This window comes from Peromyscus maniculatus, chromosome X (genome assembly GCF_049852395.1).
Source record: "Peromyscus maniculatus bairdii isolate BWxNUB_F1_BW_parent chromosome X, HU_Pman_BW_mat_3.1, whole genome shotgun sequence".
Lineage (NCBI taxonomy): Eukaryota > Metazoa > Chordata > Mammalia > Rodentia > Cricetidae > Peromyscus > Peromyscus maniculatus.
The window spans coordinates 34,972,541-34,993,291 of NC_134875.1; the positions used below are offsets into that span (position 1 = coordinate 34,972,541).

General features: G+C 38.4%; 1 pseudogene; it reads right to left on the minus strand.

Annotated features, from left to right (window-relative positions):
- Positions 1–1,180: 1,180 nt before the first annotated feature.
- On the minus strand, positions 1,181–16,368 carry LOC102922165 (small ribosomal subunit protein eS27 pseudogene; annotated as a pseudogene).
- Positions 16,369–20,751: the final 4,383 nt, after the last annotated feature.

Sequence of the window (20,751 nt, forward strand, 5' to 3'; positions counted from 1 at the left end):
ATGAGAGAGGGGAAACTGTGGTTGGGATGTAGAAAGAGGGAGGGAGGGAGGGAGGGAGGGAGGGAGGGAGGGAGGGAGGGAGGAAGGAAGGAAGGAAGGAAGGAAGGAAGGAAGGAAGGAAGGAAGGAAGGAAGGAAGACATGTAGCTAGTTTAGCCGTATTTCCTAACATACGAAGAAAATTTAATTAAGAATATAAACAGGTGAAAGACAGTCCAGAGAAAGTTACACTCCAGGTTCCATATTTTTTCACTTCTAACTCCAGGCATATTCAAAATCAAACACCTTAGATATTTTAGGTAAGTTAATAAGTTCTCTTTTGCTTCACTTAGTTAATGTGAAAGTCAAAAAAGACATCATCTTATTTTAGCTTTACAGTCCCTGTTTTAGCCCCACCCACCAGCAGTTAGGTACGAAAACTTGTCTGCACATAATCTTTATCTACGAAGCTTTAAGAATATCAAAAATGCCCAAGCTACAATTCCCAAGACTCTGGATATAGAACAGAGAGGTCAGTACTTTATAAATTCCCAGGTGATTCCAGTAAGCAGCCAACATTAACAACCATGGTTTTACAGAGCAAATATCACCAGGTGACCTTTGATGTCAGATTAATATTCACCAAACTTATTCTCTTTTCATTTGGGGGTTTAGGATCAACAGTTCGAAACCTGTGGGTTGCCACCCCTTTGGGGGTATTGAACAACCCTTTCACAGGTGTTGCCTAAGACCATCGAACAACCACTATATTATAGTTCATAACAGTAGCAAAAGTACAGTTTTGAAGTAACAATGAAACTAATGTTTTGGTGTCACCACAACATGAGGAACTGTATTAAATCTGTACAGAAATGATGAAATGTGTATTGAATCTGTATTAAAGGGTCACAACATTAGGAAGGTTGAGAACTATTGATTTAGGTGGTTCTTTGAGACAAGGTTTTAAAATAGGACTCATCCACTAGTCGTTCTTGCTATGTAGTCCAGGCTTTCCTAAACTTGTGATCATCTTTCTGCCTCAACTTCTCTAGTTCTAGAAATATGGGCATACACCCTTATAGGAAGTTTATAATCAGCATATATATATATATATATATATATATATATATATATATATATATATATATATACCAAAATGTGTTTATTGGGATGATTTTTGACTCATCTTGAATCAGATGTTTTCAGTGCTGCTTCCTCCAGAAGGAGGATCCTTCTGTCACACTTGCATTACAGCCGATGGGCTGACAGAGGACAGTGGAGCAGCTAACACACAAGACTACAGTTGTGCATGGCTAAAGACAGTGGTGATTTTATAGCATCCTGGGCATTCCACATCCAGAAAGCAGGAATAGGGGCTCTGCACTAGGTGCTTTTTCTTGTGTTTCCTCTTCTCTTCTGGAGAGGAATGAAGGAGATGCTATCTGAAAGGCATGTTCTCTTAGGGAGGTTGTCACTGCAGAAAGCCAAACTTAGCACTTTCCAAGTTTAGTGAGGCACCCAAATTCCCTGAAGGAAATTTTTCAAAAGATAGGCTCTGAAATTTTAGCCATGGAGACTCTAATTCAATAGTGCTTGGGCACAAAAATCTAACTGCCTTTTGAATATGCCAAAGTGATCTTAATTACTGATCGTACTTTAAAGCCAACAGCAAAGAGCAGTAGCAGTATGTAAAGTCGTTTATAGAAGTGTCATGAATACTTAAAATAGTAACAATGCAACATATCAATGTTTAAAATTGATAAGAATTTGGTAGCACCACATGATACCTTTTCACTTTTTAAGGGAATAATAAATAGTTGATTTTTGAGCTTAATATGAATGACAGTGGCACAAGAACTGATTCAGACTGTCCAAATAACATATTTTAACATAGAAATGGTTTCATAAATTTTTTTTAATTACAAAACAAAAGATAATAATAAATCAAACTATTTTGATAAATAAATTTGTGGAAACATCAGACAGATGGTGTCTTTGCTAGGGTTTTGTGGATGTGAAGAGACACCATGACCATGGCAACTCCTATAAAGGAAAATATTTAATTGGGGCTGGCTTATAGTTTCAGAGATTTAGTCCATTATTGTCATGGTGGGAAACATGGTAGCTTGCAGGCAGACACGATGCTGGAGAAGGAGCTGAGAGTTCTACATCTGGATCTGCACACAGGCAGCAGAAGGAGACTGCATGCCACATTGGCCATAGTTGAGCATATAAGACCTCAAAGCCCACCTCCCATGTGACACACTTCCTCCAACAAAGTCATACCTCCGAATAGTGCCACTTCCTATGAGCCAAATATTTAAACACATGAGTGTTTGAGGGCCATTCCTGTTCAAACAACCACAGATGGGTTATACCAATGCAGGAAATTTTATGCTATGGGCCTCAGGGGTTCTCTGATGACATTCTTAATTTTTAAAATACATTTTTAGTAAAATAGAATTATAACATTTCCCCCTTTTCTATCTCCATCCATCCTATCCCAGGTACCCCTCTCATTTCATTGCCTATTCTCAAATTAATAACCTCTTATACTTTGATGCATGCACAAATATATAAATACAACCTGATGAATCCAATTTTAATTTTTTTGTGTATATGATTTCAGGGCTGACCACTTTGCATTGAATAGTCAATAAAGAGGCTCATCTCTGAAAGAAGCTAATTCTCCCTCCCCCAGCAGTCATAAGTTGCCTGTAATTCTTTGCCTTGGGGTAGGATCCTGTTCAATTTCCTCTTCCACCTTTGCATATCTATTGATACTGCCATTGTTTCAGTCTTGTTTATGTACACATTTCTAGGAGAGACTGTGTCACAGCAAACTTCCTTGTATTCTGGCTCTTACAAAATTTCCATCCCTTCTTCAGCCATATTTCCTGATCCATAGATGCAGGAGCTGTGATATAGATGTATCCATTTGGACTTGACTCCCCAAGGTCTATTAATCTCTGCATTATGTCCAGTTGTGGTTTTCTGTGACAGTCTCCATTTGCTGAAGAAAAGAAATAAAAGCTTCTTCAGTGATGGATAAGAGCTACACATCTCTGTGGGTATAAGAAGTATTTAGACTATACTTAGAAATTATATACCTTTCACTTTTAACTATAATCAAATTGCTTTGGCACTATTTTCTCTTGTATCCTATAAAGAAACTTTCAGACTGGGTCTTCTCTCTTTTTAGGAGATTTTTTTAAAGCTTCCCAAATTCTTGATTCTGGCCCATTAACAACCATTTGCAAACAGCTTGCCCTGGTAGAAAACAGAATTGGTGTCATTTGAGACCTTGATTTTTTAAACTTTCTCTGTAGCATGATTTGAGAAGTTTCTCTCTAATTACATCCTTCAGTTCTAACCTAGTGTTAATGTGTGTGGTCAATTAACAGAGAAATAATATAACAAAACTACACTTTCTGTAATCCTATGCTACTTTCTGGAGCAATTGAGAAATGACTGATCTTTAAATGAGTCAATTATTGTTCCTACTGAAGTCTGAATATTACTATTCCTTAAAGACATTTCCACATTGTTTCCAACAGTACCTTGTTAAAAATGCCTCTTGCCAATTTTGCTGTGAAAAAAAAAACTGTTCAAAGAATAGTCTTAAAACATTTTGATCCTAAAATGTAAATGTCCCTGAGAAAATACTTTAATAATTTAGTGAAAAGGGGTTTTGAAGTAAATCAGGTCAGAGAGAGTCCCAGGAGGAAGGCTGATCAGTATATAAGTTTCAGTTAAATAGAAAGAAGTTATTGAATGCTATTACACTTAAGGTCTTCATAGGTAACAGTAGTGTAGCCAACATTCCAAAAGTGAAAAGAAAGGATTTTGAAAGTTTTTACCATAAATAAATGTCAAATATTTCAGCAGACATAATCTGATTTAAACATATCACACATACACACACACATACACAGTGTGTGTGTGTGATATGTAAATACATGTGTCTATATATATATATATATATATATATATATATATATATAAAATACATGGAACCCCATTGGCCTGTACATTTTTAAATATTTCATATAGGAGTTTAAAATAAAATTTAAAAATATAGTTAAGCCAATTCTCAAAGCACCATCTAACTTAAAGTTGAGTTCCAATGGCAGTAGACAAATTTTAATAGAAGAGTCACTAGAGGAAATGATCTAGACTCAAAGAACAAGAGTTTCTAAATATGGCTGTCCTTAAGTACCATAAAGTTCCAGGTGTGTAGTGGTATTTGCTCTGCCCATGACTTTGGAAGATAGGGTCAAATGAGGCAGTGCTTTTTGCTACTGTATGTGGACTGTTAAAAGGAAAGGGAGAGGGGTCATGTGGGTCCTGGTGGCTCAGTGGTTAAGAGCACTGACTGATGTCCTAGAAGAACCGAGTTCAATTCCCAGGCTGTCTGGTGTCCAATTATGCCAGGATCTAAAAAAAAAAAAAAGGAAGGAACCATGTAACCCCTCTTCCTTTTCCTAGAAGTATTGGGTACAATATATATATTTACAAACAAGCCATATTTCAATTATATTTTTAATTTAATTTAATTTTTATAAGTGAAGTTTTCCTTGAATATTGATCTCTTGTTTTTAAGACATTTAAAGATGTTTTTATTTCTTCACAATTTCATACATACTTAATGTGCTTTGATAATATTCTCCCATTACTGTTTCTTATTCCCTTTCCAACCCTGCTGAATCTCTCATTCTTTTCATGAAGTCCCCTTCCTACTTTTATGTCTTTTTTTGTGTGTGTGTATGATTCACTGTGTTTAATTAGAGTAGAGAGTTCATTCTTAATTGCCACCCCTTTGGTGCCTCTTCCAGAAACGTACACAAAAAAGCAATATCTTTAAATCTTAGGTGAATTTGTGTTTTCCTTTTGGACACAATGCTTTATTAAATCTGATCAGCTTTATTCAGATCATATTAAACATGGCTTAGAGAGTTGATTTCTGAAATTTAAGTAATAAAAGAAAGTGTTTAGAATAATTGCACAAAATGTCTGTAATGAAAACTATATATAGTTAACTCTTAAATCTAAATGCACTGAACTACAAAGTGTAGACGAATTTCTAAATGGTCTTAATAAATTAAAAACACAGAGCCAGAAATTTGGGTTAAAGCCTGAGAGAAAGATCAGAGGAATAGTACAAACCACAAGCTAACCTCACCTCACCAATTCTGCAGCTTCCAAAAAGAGCTTCTTCCTGTATACTGACGTTTATATGCCTTTTCTGTTCTGTTCTCTCATTGGCTCTCTTAGCACAGCTACATCACTTCCTCTTCCTACACAGCTCTGTCATTTCCTGTCTGTCTGTACAGACCTCCAGACCTCCATGGTTAACTAGTTTTCAAATTTAAGGCGTGTGCCACCACACCTGGTTCTGTTTCCAATGTGGCTTTGAACACACAGAGATCCTGCCTGCCAAGTGATAGGATTAATGGTGTGTGCTACATTGCCTAACTTCTTTGTTTACTTAAAATGGCTTGCGATTTCCTCTGATCTCCAAGCAAGCTTTATTTATTAAAGCACAAATAAAATATTACCACATTTCAGCACAAATAAAATATTACCACAACAAAGAATACAAGTGTTCATTTATATTGCTAGTTTTTTCTCACTATGTAACTGGTAACAATAATATTCTAGTTAACCATGTGTGTCCTAGAAAGCTAACCCAAAACTTAATTACCATTCTATTTTCTCTTAGGACTTTACAGGTCAGGAATTCCAGTTTGGCTTGACTAGTTGATTTTTCTGTTTCAACTGGAACCACTTGGTGGTATTATATTACTGAATAGGCTTGGTATAATATAGCTTGACTCACATTCCTAGCATCTTGTCAAAGACAGCTCAATGTGACCTTTACCATTCTCTATGACAATTCAGAGTTTCTCTACGTAATTCTTTAGCAGAGTATTGAAACCTCTCACGTGGTAGCTTAAGGATTCATAAACCAAGGTGAAAGTTGTTAAACCTCTAACTGTAAGGCCCAGAACAGACACATCATTTTCTTTAGCATCAGGGACTAGCTAGCTCAGACCAGTTGTTATATAACAGGGTCTTCTGAAGATAAACCTTTAATCTTAGAGGGAACCTTCTTAAGATGTAGAATATGAAAAGGGAAGTAAAACAACAGTGTATTTGAGATAGGATATTCACAGATAGGTAAAATAATAGGTTTACTAAAGGGAGGTGAAACTCTTCATCCTGCAGGAAAGCTCATTAAGACAGGAAGCAGACAATTCAAATAGCTTCAGGAAGTTCCTAAAACTGACCAAATTAACTAGGCCTCTCCTTCTTCAAGCACTCTTGAGGTACTCATAACTACTCATAAGCAGTAAAACTACTCATTCACTCTCAGACACACCGACCTCCTTAGAAGACTCACAGACAAACTGAGCTGCTTAGAAGAAGCCCCTACTCAGCAGCCTGAGTAGAAAAGAAAGAAAAGAAAATCAACCTGAAAGAAGCAGAAAACAGCCAACCTATCTGGAAGAGATTCAGACCAACTGACCCACTACCAGTAAAGGATACCCCTAACCTTTTGAACTGTCTGCAGGCTGTTGTGAGCTGTCACCCATGCTGGTGTGGGCTTTTGGTGAGACAGCTGTCTTTGAATCATTTTTGTTCCTATAAGTAACTCTTCTAGCATATAAAACTCAATGGCTCCCCAAGTTAGATGTCGGTGGTATCCATTCTTGGTTCTCTAACACTTGTTCGTGTGTCCCCAAGAACAGTGTCACACAACACTAGCCAAATTCCATTGTAGGGAAATAGATACCAACACTTGATGAAATAACTATAAAAGCATTTGAAAATTGTATCAGTTCTTCATAAACACTTAAACAAATGGCTAAGAGTCTTATGTCACACTTTATCTAATAGTCAGTTCGCAACCTGTTTATTCCACATGATTTGACACCTGAAGTAGTGGCTACAGCCATAAGAGTCCTACTGATAATTCAAATGAAGTAAATAGCCTGACAATCAGGTATTAAGACCTTTTGTGAAATATGTAATGCATCCATAGGATGGACAAATTTTCCCATCACTTCAAGGACTTGAGTGAGCTTTTCTCTCACTCTTAATATGAAGAACACAATCAGCTTTTAGATGTATTATTTATTCACTTCATTGTGGGTGAAAATACATAATTACTAGTATGCTGTCTGTGGGTACTATCAGGTGAAATTTCAATTGTGCTATTCAATAAGTTAGATTTATTTTTAGCTGAACTATGGATGAATTGGAGAATATTTTAACATGTATTTATATTGAATTGTCTCTGAAAACTATCTTATGTACAGAGAAATTCTATGGGTCTTTTTGTCCAAATATTTGCTTCTAGGAAATTTGGAGGACAATATGCTATAGGTCTAATAATATCTTCCTTACATACTAGAATAGGGGCTGGAAAAATGAAGTGAACTCAATACATACGTTATGTGTTCTAGGTTTGAAATATAAACAATGCTCATGAAGGACATTTCTGAATCTTTATACAACTTAAAAGCAATATAGTTTTGATGTCTGCATCAGTTACCTTTTTGTTGCTGTAATAAAATATGTAACAAAAGCAACATAAGGAACAGGCCACAGTTTAAGAGAATACAGTTCATCATAGTAGCAGGAAAATGAGGTAGCTGTTCACATTGTATTCACATCAGTAAGCAGAAAGAAAAGAGGGCTGATCTATCTATCTATCTATCTATCTATCTATCTATCTATCTATCTATCTATCTATCTATCTATCTATCTCTGTGTGTATATATGTCTGTGTGTCTGTCTGTCTCTGTCTCTCTCTTTCTTCTCTTATACATTACATCTTGACTGCAGTTTCCCCTTCCTCCACTCCTCCCATGGCACCTACCTCCCCTCTCCCCCAGATCCAATCCTCCTCTGTTTTCCCTTCAAAAAGGAGCAGGCCTCCCATGAATATGGGATATCCACTGAACAAGGTCTAACAAGTTACAATAAGACTAAGCACAAGCTCTCATATCATGGCTGGACAAGGCAACCCAATAAGAGAAAAAGGGTCCCAAAAGCAGGCAAAGAGTCAGAGACAGCCCCTACTCTCACTGTTAATAGTTCCACCAAAAATCAAGTTAATAACCATAACATATATACAGAGGACCTAGCGCAGACGCATGAAGGCTCCATGATTACCTCTTTGGTCCCTATGAGCCCTGACTACTTGATTCTCTATGCTGTGTTCTTATGGTGTCCTCTATCCCCTCTGGCTTATTGTGAATATATTCAGGATGGATCTTTCTTCCTTAGTAAAAACCTCTCTGGAAACACCCTCATAGGTATATCTAGAGGCATGTCTCCTTGGTGGTTTTACCACTGAAGTTTGTAAGAAACTTAAACTAAAGAATAAAGTGAATGCATAGAAATATTTAGTCATTTTCCCCATCTCCATGAAGAGTCCAACACTCCTCTGACACTGCAAAAGGAGGTACTTCAGTAAAATAGGATTCTAGGCATGAATACTAGGAATCTTCTAAATGATAACTAAATATGAACTATAATGAGACTCCAGTAAACTGCTTCAAGGGCAGTAGCTACTGGCTAGATGGGGGAGAAGAATCAGAAAGAAATGCAACAGCTGAAATGTAACTATAGTAGTCGGCAGCACATTTGGAAGCACACTCAGTGCATATTTTCTGGAAGTTCTACATGTGTGCAGAAGGCAATCATTGTTATTGGGGGTTTTATATGAAACATTCTCCTAAATAGTGCATGTATTAAAGGCTTCGTCTGTAGTCAGTGGTAATATTGATAAATTATTGAACCATGAAAGGACTCTTCATCAGTATATCAATCCATTAATGACATCATAGCTAAAAGGACTCATAGAAGATAGGAACTAGTCAAAGAAAGATATTAGAAGATAAATAAACTAGTCAAAGAAAGATAAGAACAAGCCTTTAAAGAGTATAACTTGTGCACAATCCGTTGTTCTCGGTTTTTTGTTTGTTTTTTGCCTCTTGGCTGCAATTAAGTGAGATATTGATATTAAGAGATATTAATGACGAGTGATTATCAATTCCTGTTATTTTTGGTTTTGTCATTGTTGGTGGTGATATGTGTGTTTCCCTTCTTTGAGATTTGCAGGTATGAGATTATCTATTGCCTGTGTTTTGTGAGTGCAGCTACCTTCCTTTGGTTGAAGTTTTCCTTCTAGTACTTTTTGTAGGGCTGGATTTGTGGATAGATATTGTTTAAAATCTGGGTTTGTCATGGAATATCTTGTTTTCTATGACTATGATGATTGAAAGGTTTGCTGGGTGTAATAGTCTTGGCTGGCACCCATGGTTTCTTAGTGTCTGCAAACCCAGGACCTGTCCCTGGTACATGAGCTGGCTTTTTTTAACCTGTTCTCTATGATGGGATGCCTTGCTCAGCCTTGACGCAGGAGAGAGGAACCTGCCTCAACTTGATATGCCATGCTTTGCTGACTGCCATGGGAGGCCTTACCCTTTCTGAATGGAGATGGAGAGTGGATGGGGGGAGGTTAAAAGGCAGATGGGGGGGAGAGAATGGCATGAGAGGAGGGAGGGGAAACTGGTTGTAATATAAAACAAATTTTAAAAATTAATTAAAAAAAAACTATGATCTGACCAGTAAATGTCCTTACATGTTGGAATGCCATGCTTCTAGTCTCTCCTAGTGAGCAAAACTGGGTAATGTGTTGCTGTGGTATAATCCTTCTGTATGCTATGAGTAGATATTACTCTCATTGGTTAATAAAAAGGCTGATTGGCCTATAGCAAGGCAGAATAAGTCTATGCAGGAAAGCCAAACTGAAAATGCTAGGGGGAAGAAGGGTGGAGTCAGAGAGATGTAAGCCAGCCTTCAGGGAAGCAAGCTGCTAGAGGACAGGTAAAGCCACAAGCCATGTGGCAATACATTGATTAATAGAAATTGGTTAATTTAAATGTAAGAGCTAATTAGAAATAAGCCTGAGCTATTGTCTGATTCAAAAAGAAATATTATTCACAATGAAAATGATTTAACTATACATAAAAGCATCAATATATACAATTCTGAAACTGTAGGCCTCAAATAAATATTTTTCTTCTATAATTGCTTTTGGCAGAATATAGCATCACAGCAATAGAGAAGTAACTAAGACGATAGCATGACACAGATTTTTATAAAGTTCACAAGATAAAATAGGCAAAACATCATTTGGAACTATCTACATGAATGATAAAGCTCTGAAAACATTAACAAAATGTTAAATGTACAATTCAGGACAGTGCTTACTTTTGAGACAAGCAGTAATACAAAATACAAACCAGGAAAGAAAATGAGAATTTTAACAGTACTGAAAATTTGCTTGTTTTCTAGTACAGAATTTTTAAAATGGAAAAAAAATTAATGTAAACACTTTTTCCCACAGGCTCATGATAATGCCTGAACACATGCTAGGTATCCAAGATAGAGGAATCATGGCTAATAGACTGTTAGAAGCCCTATGATTTAATAAAATAAAAACACACTTAATCTCAGCTACATAGCATACCATTAGGGGAAAAAGGCTACATGCTGGCTCCCACAAGACCTCACAGGAAGGTGCTCATTACTTTGGCTAACTTACCATGGTGCTGGGTTTGGCCCTATGCCTTGCAACCTCTGAAACCGGATATTATCAGCTCACCAACAGCAAATCCACATCTCAGCAATACATGCACACTAATTAAGCTCCCCAGACTGAGACAGACACCAAAATGCCAGTTCATTAACTGACAAAGCAAAATATAAGCCTCACATAATCAAGTCAGCATGATAAAAGAATTCTCTCCTAGTAGTCATACCATGTGGGAAGTCAAATCATAATAAAGAGTTATTTTATTAAATTTACACTGAGAATTAACTGTCACCAGCACAAGATTATTCATAGTTTATAAGAACAGGATATTTTTCTCCCTGCAGTTATAGTGCATGGAAAGCCACATAATACTCAGAAGGTTTACATAACGAGCTTGAAATTATCACAAAGGAAACCAAAAGGATCTAAGTTTTAAAGGCATTGTTTGTAGCCTGATATGTTGGCTTTATTGAGATGCTTTCAATAATTGGTCAAAGTACCAGAAGGACATTAGCCCAAGCTCCCTCCTCTTCTCAGTAGGCTTGGGTAGACACAGCTATCATGTAACTTCCTGAAAATCTTTTATACTCATTGAATTAATGTCCCTCTTACAGATTTCTTTATCTGATATATTAATATAGTATACACATTAATACTAATCTGTGAATCACTTAACTTTAAATGGTTATATAAATCTACCTGACCCAGATGTTCATTTCAGAAGGTAACATCCCCTCATTTTTCATGTTTTTGGAAGCACCTCACTAAACCCATCCTAAGTGTTTCTAAGAGTAATTTTATGGGCAAAACTATAACTGGAAAGGATCTAAGGCCTGGGAGCCTGGAACATTTGGAGAGATGTTAGAAATGAGCATACTCCAGCAAGCAAACAGATGTTTGTCCCATTCCTTCTCACTCATAATGCTCTCTATAGCCAAAAGAATTTAAAGTAGCCTTAGTAAGATTTAAACAGCCACAAAACCAGTTCAATAAAGGGTAAGAAGAATTGGGCATCATTAATGAAAAAGAGAGCTACAGTTGTAATAGAGAATACAAATAAAATCTTTACTGTGGTCAAGTTTTGAAATCCATCTTGTATATCTTGACAGCCAAGACAAGAGAGGTACAGCACCTTCAAGATGCACCTCCACAAAGAGAATATGAAGTCAAGGCAGAAATTTGCACATCCACAGTGAAGAGCAGAAAGAAATGAATATGTGCAAGCTGATTTCTTCTTGCTTGCTTGTGCTCAGCTCAGCTGCTCCACTCTTAAACAGTTCAGGATCACCTCCTTAGGGAATGGTGCCACCCACAGTGGACTGGACCTTCCTTCTATACTGCCCCCATAAACATGCTTACAGGCCAAACAAATGTAAACAATGCCTCCTTGTGAATCTCTTCCTAAGTAATTGTGTTAAGTTGACAAAGTTAATGGTTACAGAGACCAGTAAGAACAATGTATGGAGGGCTGGAGAGAGTGCAGTAGTTAACAGCACTTACTACTCTTGCAGAGGATCCCAGTTTGATATCTATCTCCCACATCGTTTACTTCACATTTGCACATCATTCCAGTTCTAGGGGTTCTGATTTTCTGATTCCTTCTTCCAGTTTCCATGAGCATCAGGCATGCATATGGTATATATATATATATATATATATATATATATATATATATATATATACATACATACATAGGGAACTCACATATGAATATAAAATTTTAAAAAATAAATATTTTTAAAAGAACACTGTATGAAATGCCATATTAAAATCTTTTAATTGTGTGCTAACATTAAAAAATTAATTTTTAAAAATGGGGGAAAACAGAATGTTTATTTGTGAATGATAGTGCAAGCATTCTGAGTGACAGTGGAAGAACATTATTTGTCTGGTTCTCACAAGGAAAAAAACATTGGAAGTGGCTTCCTTAGCCCCACAATATTAGCAAACCAGAGTTATGTGACCATAAACTCATCTAAGCCCTATAGCAACATTGTAGTGCTGTACAATAGGATATATATGTCCAGATTACAAAGTTCTGAGAAGTTCACAGATAGTGAGAAGTAAGAAAAGACCACAGTTAGTCCATGATAATTGAATACCAATGCCATAGGCATATTCTAATATGTGTAAGAAAGCAATACACTCATTTCCCTTCCAGAGAGTATTTTCTAAAGATGCACACACATCTTAATAGTTAGGTACATTGTTTCATACAGAATTAGAGTTTCACCTCAGGAAACAGATGACACACACAAAAAGAAAAAATAATTGGAGTTATTTATGATGTAAAAAGATTAAAGGAGTCATAAAGTAGAAAAATCAGGAAACGGTGATGTCATGCTTACCTAAAAGACTAGCCAACCATTAAAGAACATTAGGGGAGAAGTACCTGGTAGGAACTGTGCCCTTCCATAATGGAACAAAGTCAATTCCAAATTACCTCAGGAAGGAGACCTAGACTAAATGCCTCAGTGTTTTCCCCCACCTTCCAGCTCCCCACCAACTCCTCCCAGTTATAAAACAAATCAAAAGCCAGTGAGAAAGGGAACTAATTGATGCAGTCCATAAAAACTGGTCTCCCAGGAGATAAAGCCCAGTTCTGAAGAGATCTGGAGGATCAAAATATATTAAAGACACGCAATGGGCAGAAGCAATATTCTGTAATGTATATGTAACATAATTAACATAAACATCTTACATTCAGCAGAGTACCTGCAAACATTTCATCACCAGCATATAGATAACCATTTTGTGCACAGCATTAATTACATCATATACCTTTCTTATCATTAAATTATTTCTCAGGTTCTAGGGCAAACATGGTTAATTTAATTATGATACAAAAGCAAAGATGAAGGAACATGCTTTGACTTAAAGCTAAAGATATCACACAGGATAGTTTGAAACAGATGGAGCAACTGAAACACTTGAAATAGAGAGAATATTCTAATCTTCATTCCTTTACAGGAATTATGAGGTAGAATAGGCATGACCTAGTGTTATAACAAGTCCAGAATAGATGAAATATATGCTGCTTCCCAGAAGCTTGTCTGTCTCATTCTCCATCTCTGTCTCTCTGTCTATGTCTCTGTCTGTCTCTCTTTCTCTCTGTGTGTGTCTGTGTATGTTCATATGGCAATGTGCATGTTTACATACAGTGAACTTGGAGCTCATCAATTTGACTAGGATAACTAGCCAACAAACTCCAGAGATTCTCCTGCCTCCTCCTCCTCCTCCTCCTCCTCCTCCTCCTCCTCCTCCTCCTCCTCCTCCTCCTACTCAGCACTGAGCACAGCTTTTTACATGGGTGCTGGAGAGCTGAACTTTGGCCTTGTGCTTGTGCAGCACGCTCTTTACTGATTCCCACCTCTGCAGCCCCTAGAAGTATAATTATTAAAAACCAGAAGTGAATAGCAAAGATCTGCTTTCAAGATGTGGAGGTAAAATAACAAGGTTTGCAGAAACCAAGACACTGAGCTAAGTAGGGAGTAGAAAACAGGTAATGTGTAGCAGGAATCTTAAAAGTACTTATTAATAAAATCAAACCCGAGGCGAGTTATTGGGGTCCATGCTGGTAGATCAGAGAGACAGAACAAGCCACAGCTATCTCACCTCACCAGTTCCTCAGCTGGTCCTGTTTCCTCAGACTGGAAGCTTCTGTGTCCTCATCCCAATGGCTCTCAGCTGAACTGCTGCTTCAAAGCTTGAATTCTTAACCAGCCAAAATCTTAACCAGCCAAAATCTTCTAGTTTCTGGTCCTCACACCTTATATATCTTTTTGCTTTCTACCACCACTCCCTGGGATTAAAGGCTGGCTTTCTGGGATTAAAGGCGTGTCACCATGCTTGGCTATTTCCAATGTGGCCTTGAACTCACAGAGATCCAGAGGGATTTCTATCTCTGGAATGCTAGGATTAAAGGTGTGAGTGCCACCATTTTCTAGCCTTTGTATCTAGTGGCTGTCTGTTCTCTGACCCCAGATAAATTTATTAGAGTACACAATATTTTGGGGAACACAATACCACCACAGTAATGTCAGGACTGAGTTTAAGATGGGGGAGCTGCCTCCAATGTTGGTGGGAATGCAAACTTGTACAGACACTGGGGAAATCAGTGTGGTGGTTTCTCAGAAAATTGGGAATCAATCGCCCTCAAGACTCAGTTATACCACTCTTGGGCATATACCCAAAGAATGCTCAATCTTACCACAAGGACACATACATGCTCAACTATGTTCATAACAGCATTATTCCTAGCAGCAAGAACCTGGAAACAACCTACATACCCCTCAACTGAAGAATGGATAAAGAAAATGTGGTACATATACACAGTGGAGTACTACTCAGCAGTTAAAAAAAAAGGACATCATGAAACTTGCAGTCAAATGAATGAACTAGAAAATATCATCCTGAGTGAGATAACCCAGACTCGGAAGAACAAACACAGTATGTACTCACTCATATGTGGATACTAGATGGGAGGGAAGGGATGGCCAGATTGCAACCCACAGCTCTAGAGAGGCTAGCTAACAGGGAAAGACCCTAGGAGGGACACATGAATGGCCCAGCGAAGGAGAAGTGGATGAGATCTACATGAGCAGACTGGGTGTCTGGGGTGGCAGAGGGCGAGGAGTGGGGGATGAGAACATAGGGAAATGGGAGGGTCGAGCTGGAACAGGGACAGAGTGGGAGGGCAGGGAGGAAGATACCATGATAGATGAGGACATCATGGGAAAAGGAAGAGGCAAGGTGCTGGGGAGGCTCTCAGGAACCTACAAGGATGACACCACCTTGGACTGCTGGCAGTGGTCCGGAGGGTGCCTGGACTGGTCTACTCTGGTGACTGGTCTAGCGAATACCCTAACTATCATCATAGAACCCTTGTCCAGTGACTGATGAAGGCAGATGCAGAGATCCACGTCCAGGCACCAGGCTGAGCTCCAGGAATCCAATCGATGAGAGAGAGGAGGGATTCTGCAGGCGAGGAGCATTGAGATCATGATGAGAAGAAGTGCAGAGATGACCAGCCAGCCACACTAGTGGGAGCCCATGAACTGTAGACTAGTGGCTGTGGAGCCCCCATAGGACTGGACTAGGCCCTCTGGATACAGAAGACAGTTGTTTGGTTCGAATTGCTTGGAGGGCACCCAGGCAGGGGGAATCGGGATCCATCCCTGGTGCATGGGCAGGCTTTTAGGAATCCAGTGTCTGTAGTGTGACGCCTTACACAACCTTGGTGCAGTGGGAAGGGGCTTGGACCTGCCTAGGCTCAGTGTGCTGGGCTCTGCTGACTCTCCCTGGGAAACCTTGATTTGGGGGATGTGGGGTGGCTTGGGAGGGAGGGCTGGGGTGGAAGGAGGAAGGAGGTGGGATCTGTGGGTGATATGCAGAGTGAGTAGAAATTTCTTAATAAATAAAAGATGGGGGAGCTGGATGTGGTCTGGACTAATTTCAAAGAAGAGACACATCCTGAGAGGTAATTTTGTTTTTCAGTAGCTGAGGATATATTTACATAGACAGGCCAGAATTCTTGAAAGGGACACAGATGATAAGTATGTGCTCCATGAGTGACTTTCTCAACACTTCCAGCTTCTGAATTATCTTTTCTCTGAAAATATACATTATCTGGAAAATCTCTGGAAAGGTAAAGCAACTCCTTAGGGTGAGGAATTGTGCTCAGATTTGCATTCTCCTAGTCAACTCTCATTATTCTCCTCCTACCATCTCATATTCCTGCACCCCAGAGCTGTGGTTGTTCTCTGACCATAGTGTCATACTACAAGGGTACAGGTTCTCCTTATTTCACCTGTAAAGTTCCTCTGGCACAAAATTCTTATATGTAAAAGGTCAATTTTGCCTTTTCCTATCAAATCTCTCATTTCAGATCTTGCCCTAGAATCCAACCTTTTCATGTATAATAGCAAAGTTCCATCAAGATGTTTTCATAAACAAAATTACTTTCCTTGCACACTGAGCAACACAAAGAATGAGCAAACGTTTTGCAATTGCAGCTTTTCTCTAATTTGCAGTATAACAGTTTGACACAGGACTCCCTGCCCTGCCAAGTGCACTGTAAGCAGAAAGTGGGCAATTCAAAAAACATATTGTCTCCCCTGCCTAAAATACATGAGCGTAGATTTGGGGACTTTTCATTTAACTGTTAAATGACAAACAGGAATGTTTTGTCCTTCAAACTTGGTCAGCCCCAACCTGTGGATTTGTTCGTATCTATGACCATAGCTTTCTCTAAGCCTGCTGCTTTGCAAAGAAGAAAAGAGATTGTGTTAGGGACAAAGATGAGATGAGATGAGATGAGATGAGATGAGATGAGATGAGATATGTTAACTAAGGCTCCTTAAGTGGCAAGTGACCAATAACCTGTTCCAAAATCAAACTTTTGTGGTTTATATAAAAGACAAAGCCTAGAATTATACTTCAGGATGATTGAATTCTATGGGTTCAAATCACCTTCCAAGACCTTAATCTCAGTCTCCATCTCTCATCAGATCTCCCCTTAGATGGAGAAGACAGCTACTCGTGTCTGTGGCTTTATTCACATCATCAGCATTGCTTGCAAAGCAGCATATTTTCCTACCTAAAAGCTCAATGAATGTTCCAAAATTCAGACTTGTTCTTTGTGCTTAGCTTAGGCAACCTATCCACTATGAAATCAATCAGTCACCTAAATTCTAAGTCTCTAATGTAATGATAAAGTATAGCTGTTTCACATGACTTTTCATGAGGCTGGTCTTCTGTTAAGATGGTGAACAGAAAAGAATATTTAAATATATTTATAAAATGAACTGAAAGGGGATAATGTCACAGACATTTGAAAATGCCTAGTGTTGCATTCTGTTCTATGCCAAAATCTCTTATTCTGTAACCAGAATGGTAGACATTCAGCCACCTTGCTAAAACCACAATGGCAAGGTTTTCTACAATTCATCTCATAAGACATTCCATTTAACTCAGGATTAGAAAACAATGCTTTGTCATGAGCTGAGTCTTTCCTTATAAAGTAGATGCATGTTTGTTACAGTTGTGCCTTTGAGAAGAAACAAAAACAAACATTTTATATGCTGGCCTCGAAGTGTTTCCAAATTTGTGTTCATTAAGAATCTATGATTCATAGTTCATGTGTTTCCATTCATTTGGCTATTTGTCCCTGTGCTTTATCCAACCTTGGTTTCAACAATTCTCAATCATATAAACCCTCCTCTTTCTCGCTAATTAGACTCCTGGAGCTCCACCTGGGGCCTAGCCATGGATCTCTGCATCCAGATTCCTCAGTCCTTAGATGGGGTTTCTGGCACGACTATTAGGGTGTTTGGCCATCCCATCACCAGAGTAGGTCAGACGAATGGAAACACATGAACTATGGACCAGAGGCTGAGTGGCCCCCAACTGGATCAGGCCCTCTGAATAGGTGAGACAGTTGATTGGCTTGATCTGCTTGGGAGGCATCTAGGTAGTGGTACAGGGTCCTGTGCTCATTGCATGAGTTGGCTGTTTGAAACCTGGGGCTTATGCAGGGACGCTTGGCTCAGTCTGGGAGGAGGGGACTGGTCTACCAGGTTAATCTCAGTCCTTGGGGAGGCTTTTCCCTGGAGGAGGTGGGAATGGGGGGTGAGCTGGGGGGAAGGGGAGGGGGCAGGAAGGGGGAGAACAAGGGAATCCGTGGCTGATATGTAGAACTGAGGGGTATTGTAAAATAAAATAAAAGGAAAAAAAAGAATCTATGATTCCTTTACTTTCCAGCTCGGATTCATGTCCAGTCTGGCAGATAAATCCAAAATTATATGGCACTTTATAGTTAACAAATTTAATTATCATATTAATAATCCTCAAAATTCTGTTAGTTATCATGTACCCCATTATACAAATAAAGAAACTGTATCAAAGAAACTTTTTAAAGTCATATAGCTATTAAGCAACAGAGACTTAAATATTGAAGTAAAGTCCCATTATGTCAAGCCTAAGAGCACATAACACTGAAATCTAGAAATCAGAGTGTGAAAGAATCTCTAGATTTCCATGCCTTTCTTAAAGTATAACTCCCAGAAGTTAACTCGGTGTTCTTCGTGTGGCTTCTTTCATTTTTCCAACAATGTTCTATTTCTTAGGGATTACTACTGCAGTTCAGTGGTGTCTTGAATGCTTTAACAACTTAATGCTTTCTAAATTTTACCTATGGAGACACTTCAACCAGAGCGTTCATCTGCTCTATACGCTGTGTTTTGAGGGCTGCAGGTATGACTTACTGTGTGAGGCCAAGGGTTTGATTCCTAGCACCATAACTAAAAGTAGAACATCAGATAAGATTTTATCAATAAATCAAATAGTTTGGTCAAAAATAAGCATTAAAACTAGTATCTTACCAAAGGAAACCATTGGTATACTGTGGCAAGCCAATGAAGCAACTATTTCAGAATCATCCTATGTTTGATAAATCCCAGTTGCTTTGCTTAGCACTATGCCCTTCACCATGCCTGGTGGCATAGTCCCACACCTAAAAGAATGACCAGACAAAGCTCTAAGAGGAATCTCCTTACAGATCAACTGTCCATTTTCCTCAGCTCTTGACGTCTTAGAGAAGTTTGTTGAAGTGTAACCTGGCTGAATAAAGCAATCTCACTGCTGTGTGCATGCTTAGGCACTGCTTCCTTTAAGCATCTCTTTCAACAGGACAAGAGCCTGGCCCTAAGCAGCTTAGAGAGTTGCCATGTTACTTTGTCACTTTGATCCTCTTACAGAAATTTTTGGCTTCCCAGCTTTATAAAAATCACATTTCCACTCTACCGAGACATAGCTGACATGGCTCGATCTCAAAACTCTGGCCAAAATGGAGATTAAAAGATAGTTGTCACTAGAGTTGGAAGGGAGAGAAGGATGGAGAGAACCACAGTGAATTCACTGAAGCACTAACATCGTCCCTACACCCCCGCCCACTGTTTTCTCCAAAAATGGGAACAGCAAAAGTAGGAAAAATGGAACAAAGAGAGCACAGAAACAAAGAGGAAGCCCTGTGCTTCTGAGGGACAAGAGACACACAATCCAGCACACAGACCAACTCGCAGTGCAAAACATTTATATTGGCAAGGCACTAAAACCAAAGGTTTGCACACATGAATGAGCATATGTAACATATTGGGACATTTTCTCAAATATGCCAAGATTTTTGAAGGCTGGCAATAAGCCCTCTGCTTTTTCTTATAACAGCTGCTAATTCCTTCTGACTTCTGACTGCCTGATTTCTGAAAGTTGAATCAGTGTAAATGTAGAAGGTATTCTATTCAAGGAAATAAAGTCCCAATCTGGCGGCATGGTTGGATGCAAATCAACCAAAGGCAGAAAGTTGTCCTACTGCTTCGTCTTCTTCCACATTGCCTCCACAAACAGGAATTGCAAGTTCCCACTAGATTTTAGCACCAGCCCTGAGACAACATGCTGTATGAATTAGGTCAAATTGCTTCTCCCCTCTTGCAATGTTCTCCTTAGTAAAATGGGTCTATAAAACTAGATTTCTAAAGTTCAACACAATATGGCCATTATTTGTTCTTTAATTCTAGTATTTAATAAATACCTAGAGCTATGAATATATATCATTCTGCCAAATCAAAAGAAGTCAGAAAACCAATTTCCTTTTCTAATGAACCCTTAGTTGGAAAAGGTTTGTGTTAGCATTTTAATAGGAATAAACAATACCTCTGGTCCTCATCCTTAAGTCAATGGCTGATAGGAAAAAAATGAAAAAAAAAATTTTAAAGAATAAAACTGTAGTGAGTCTGAAGATGAAAAATAGGGCCATCAACAAACTTTAAGGAATTCCTAAGAACTGAAAATCAAATAATGCTGAACTGATGAACCAGAAAAAAAAATGAAACCTCAGCCCAGAACACACAAGATAAATGCAATTCTTTCAGAGAGTCACAAATGAAATTTTAAAGAGGAATGAACAAAACCATGAGCAGAGGTTTAGTCCTTGAGTATTCTTCACCTTGTTTCATTAAATTGCATCCAAAACAAGGATGCAGGGGGAGCCTGTCTCCTCACAGATATAAAATGAGTAACTGGCAATATAAACTTTTGTCCTTAGGAAAATAATTCTCAAATTTGAACACATATCAAAATTACTTGAAGAACTTACTAGCACTTCTT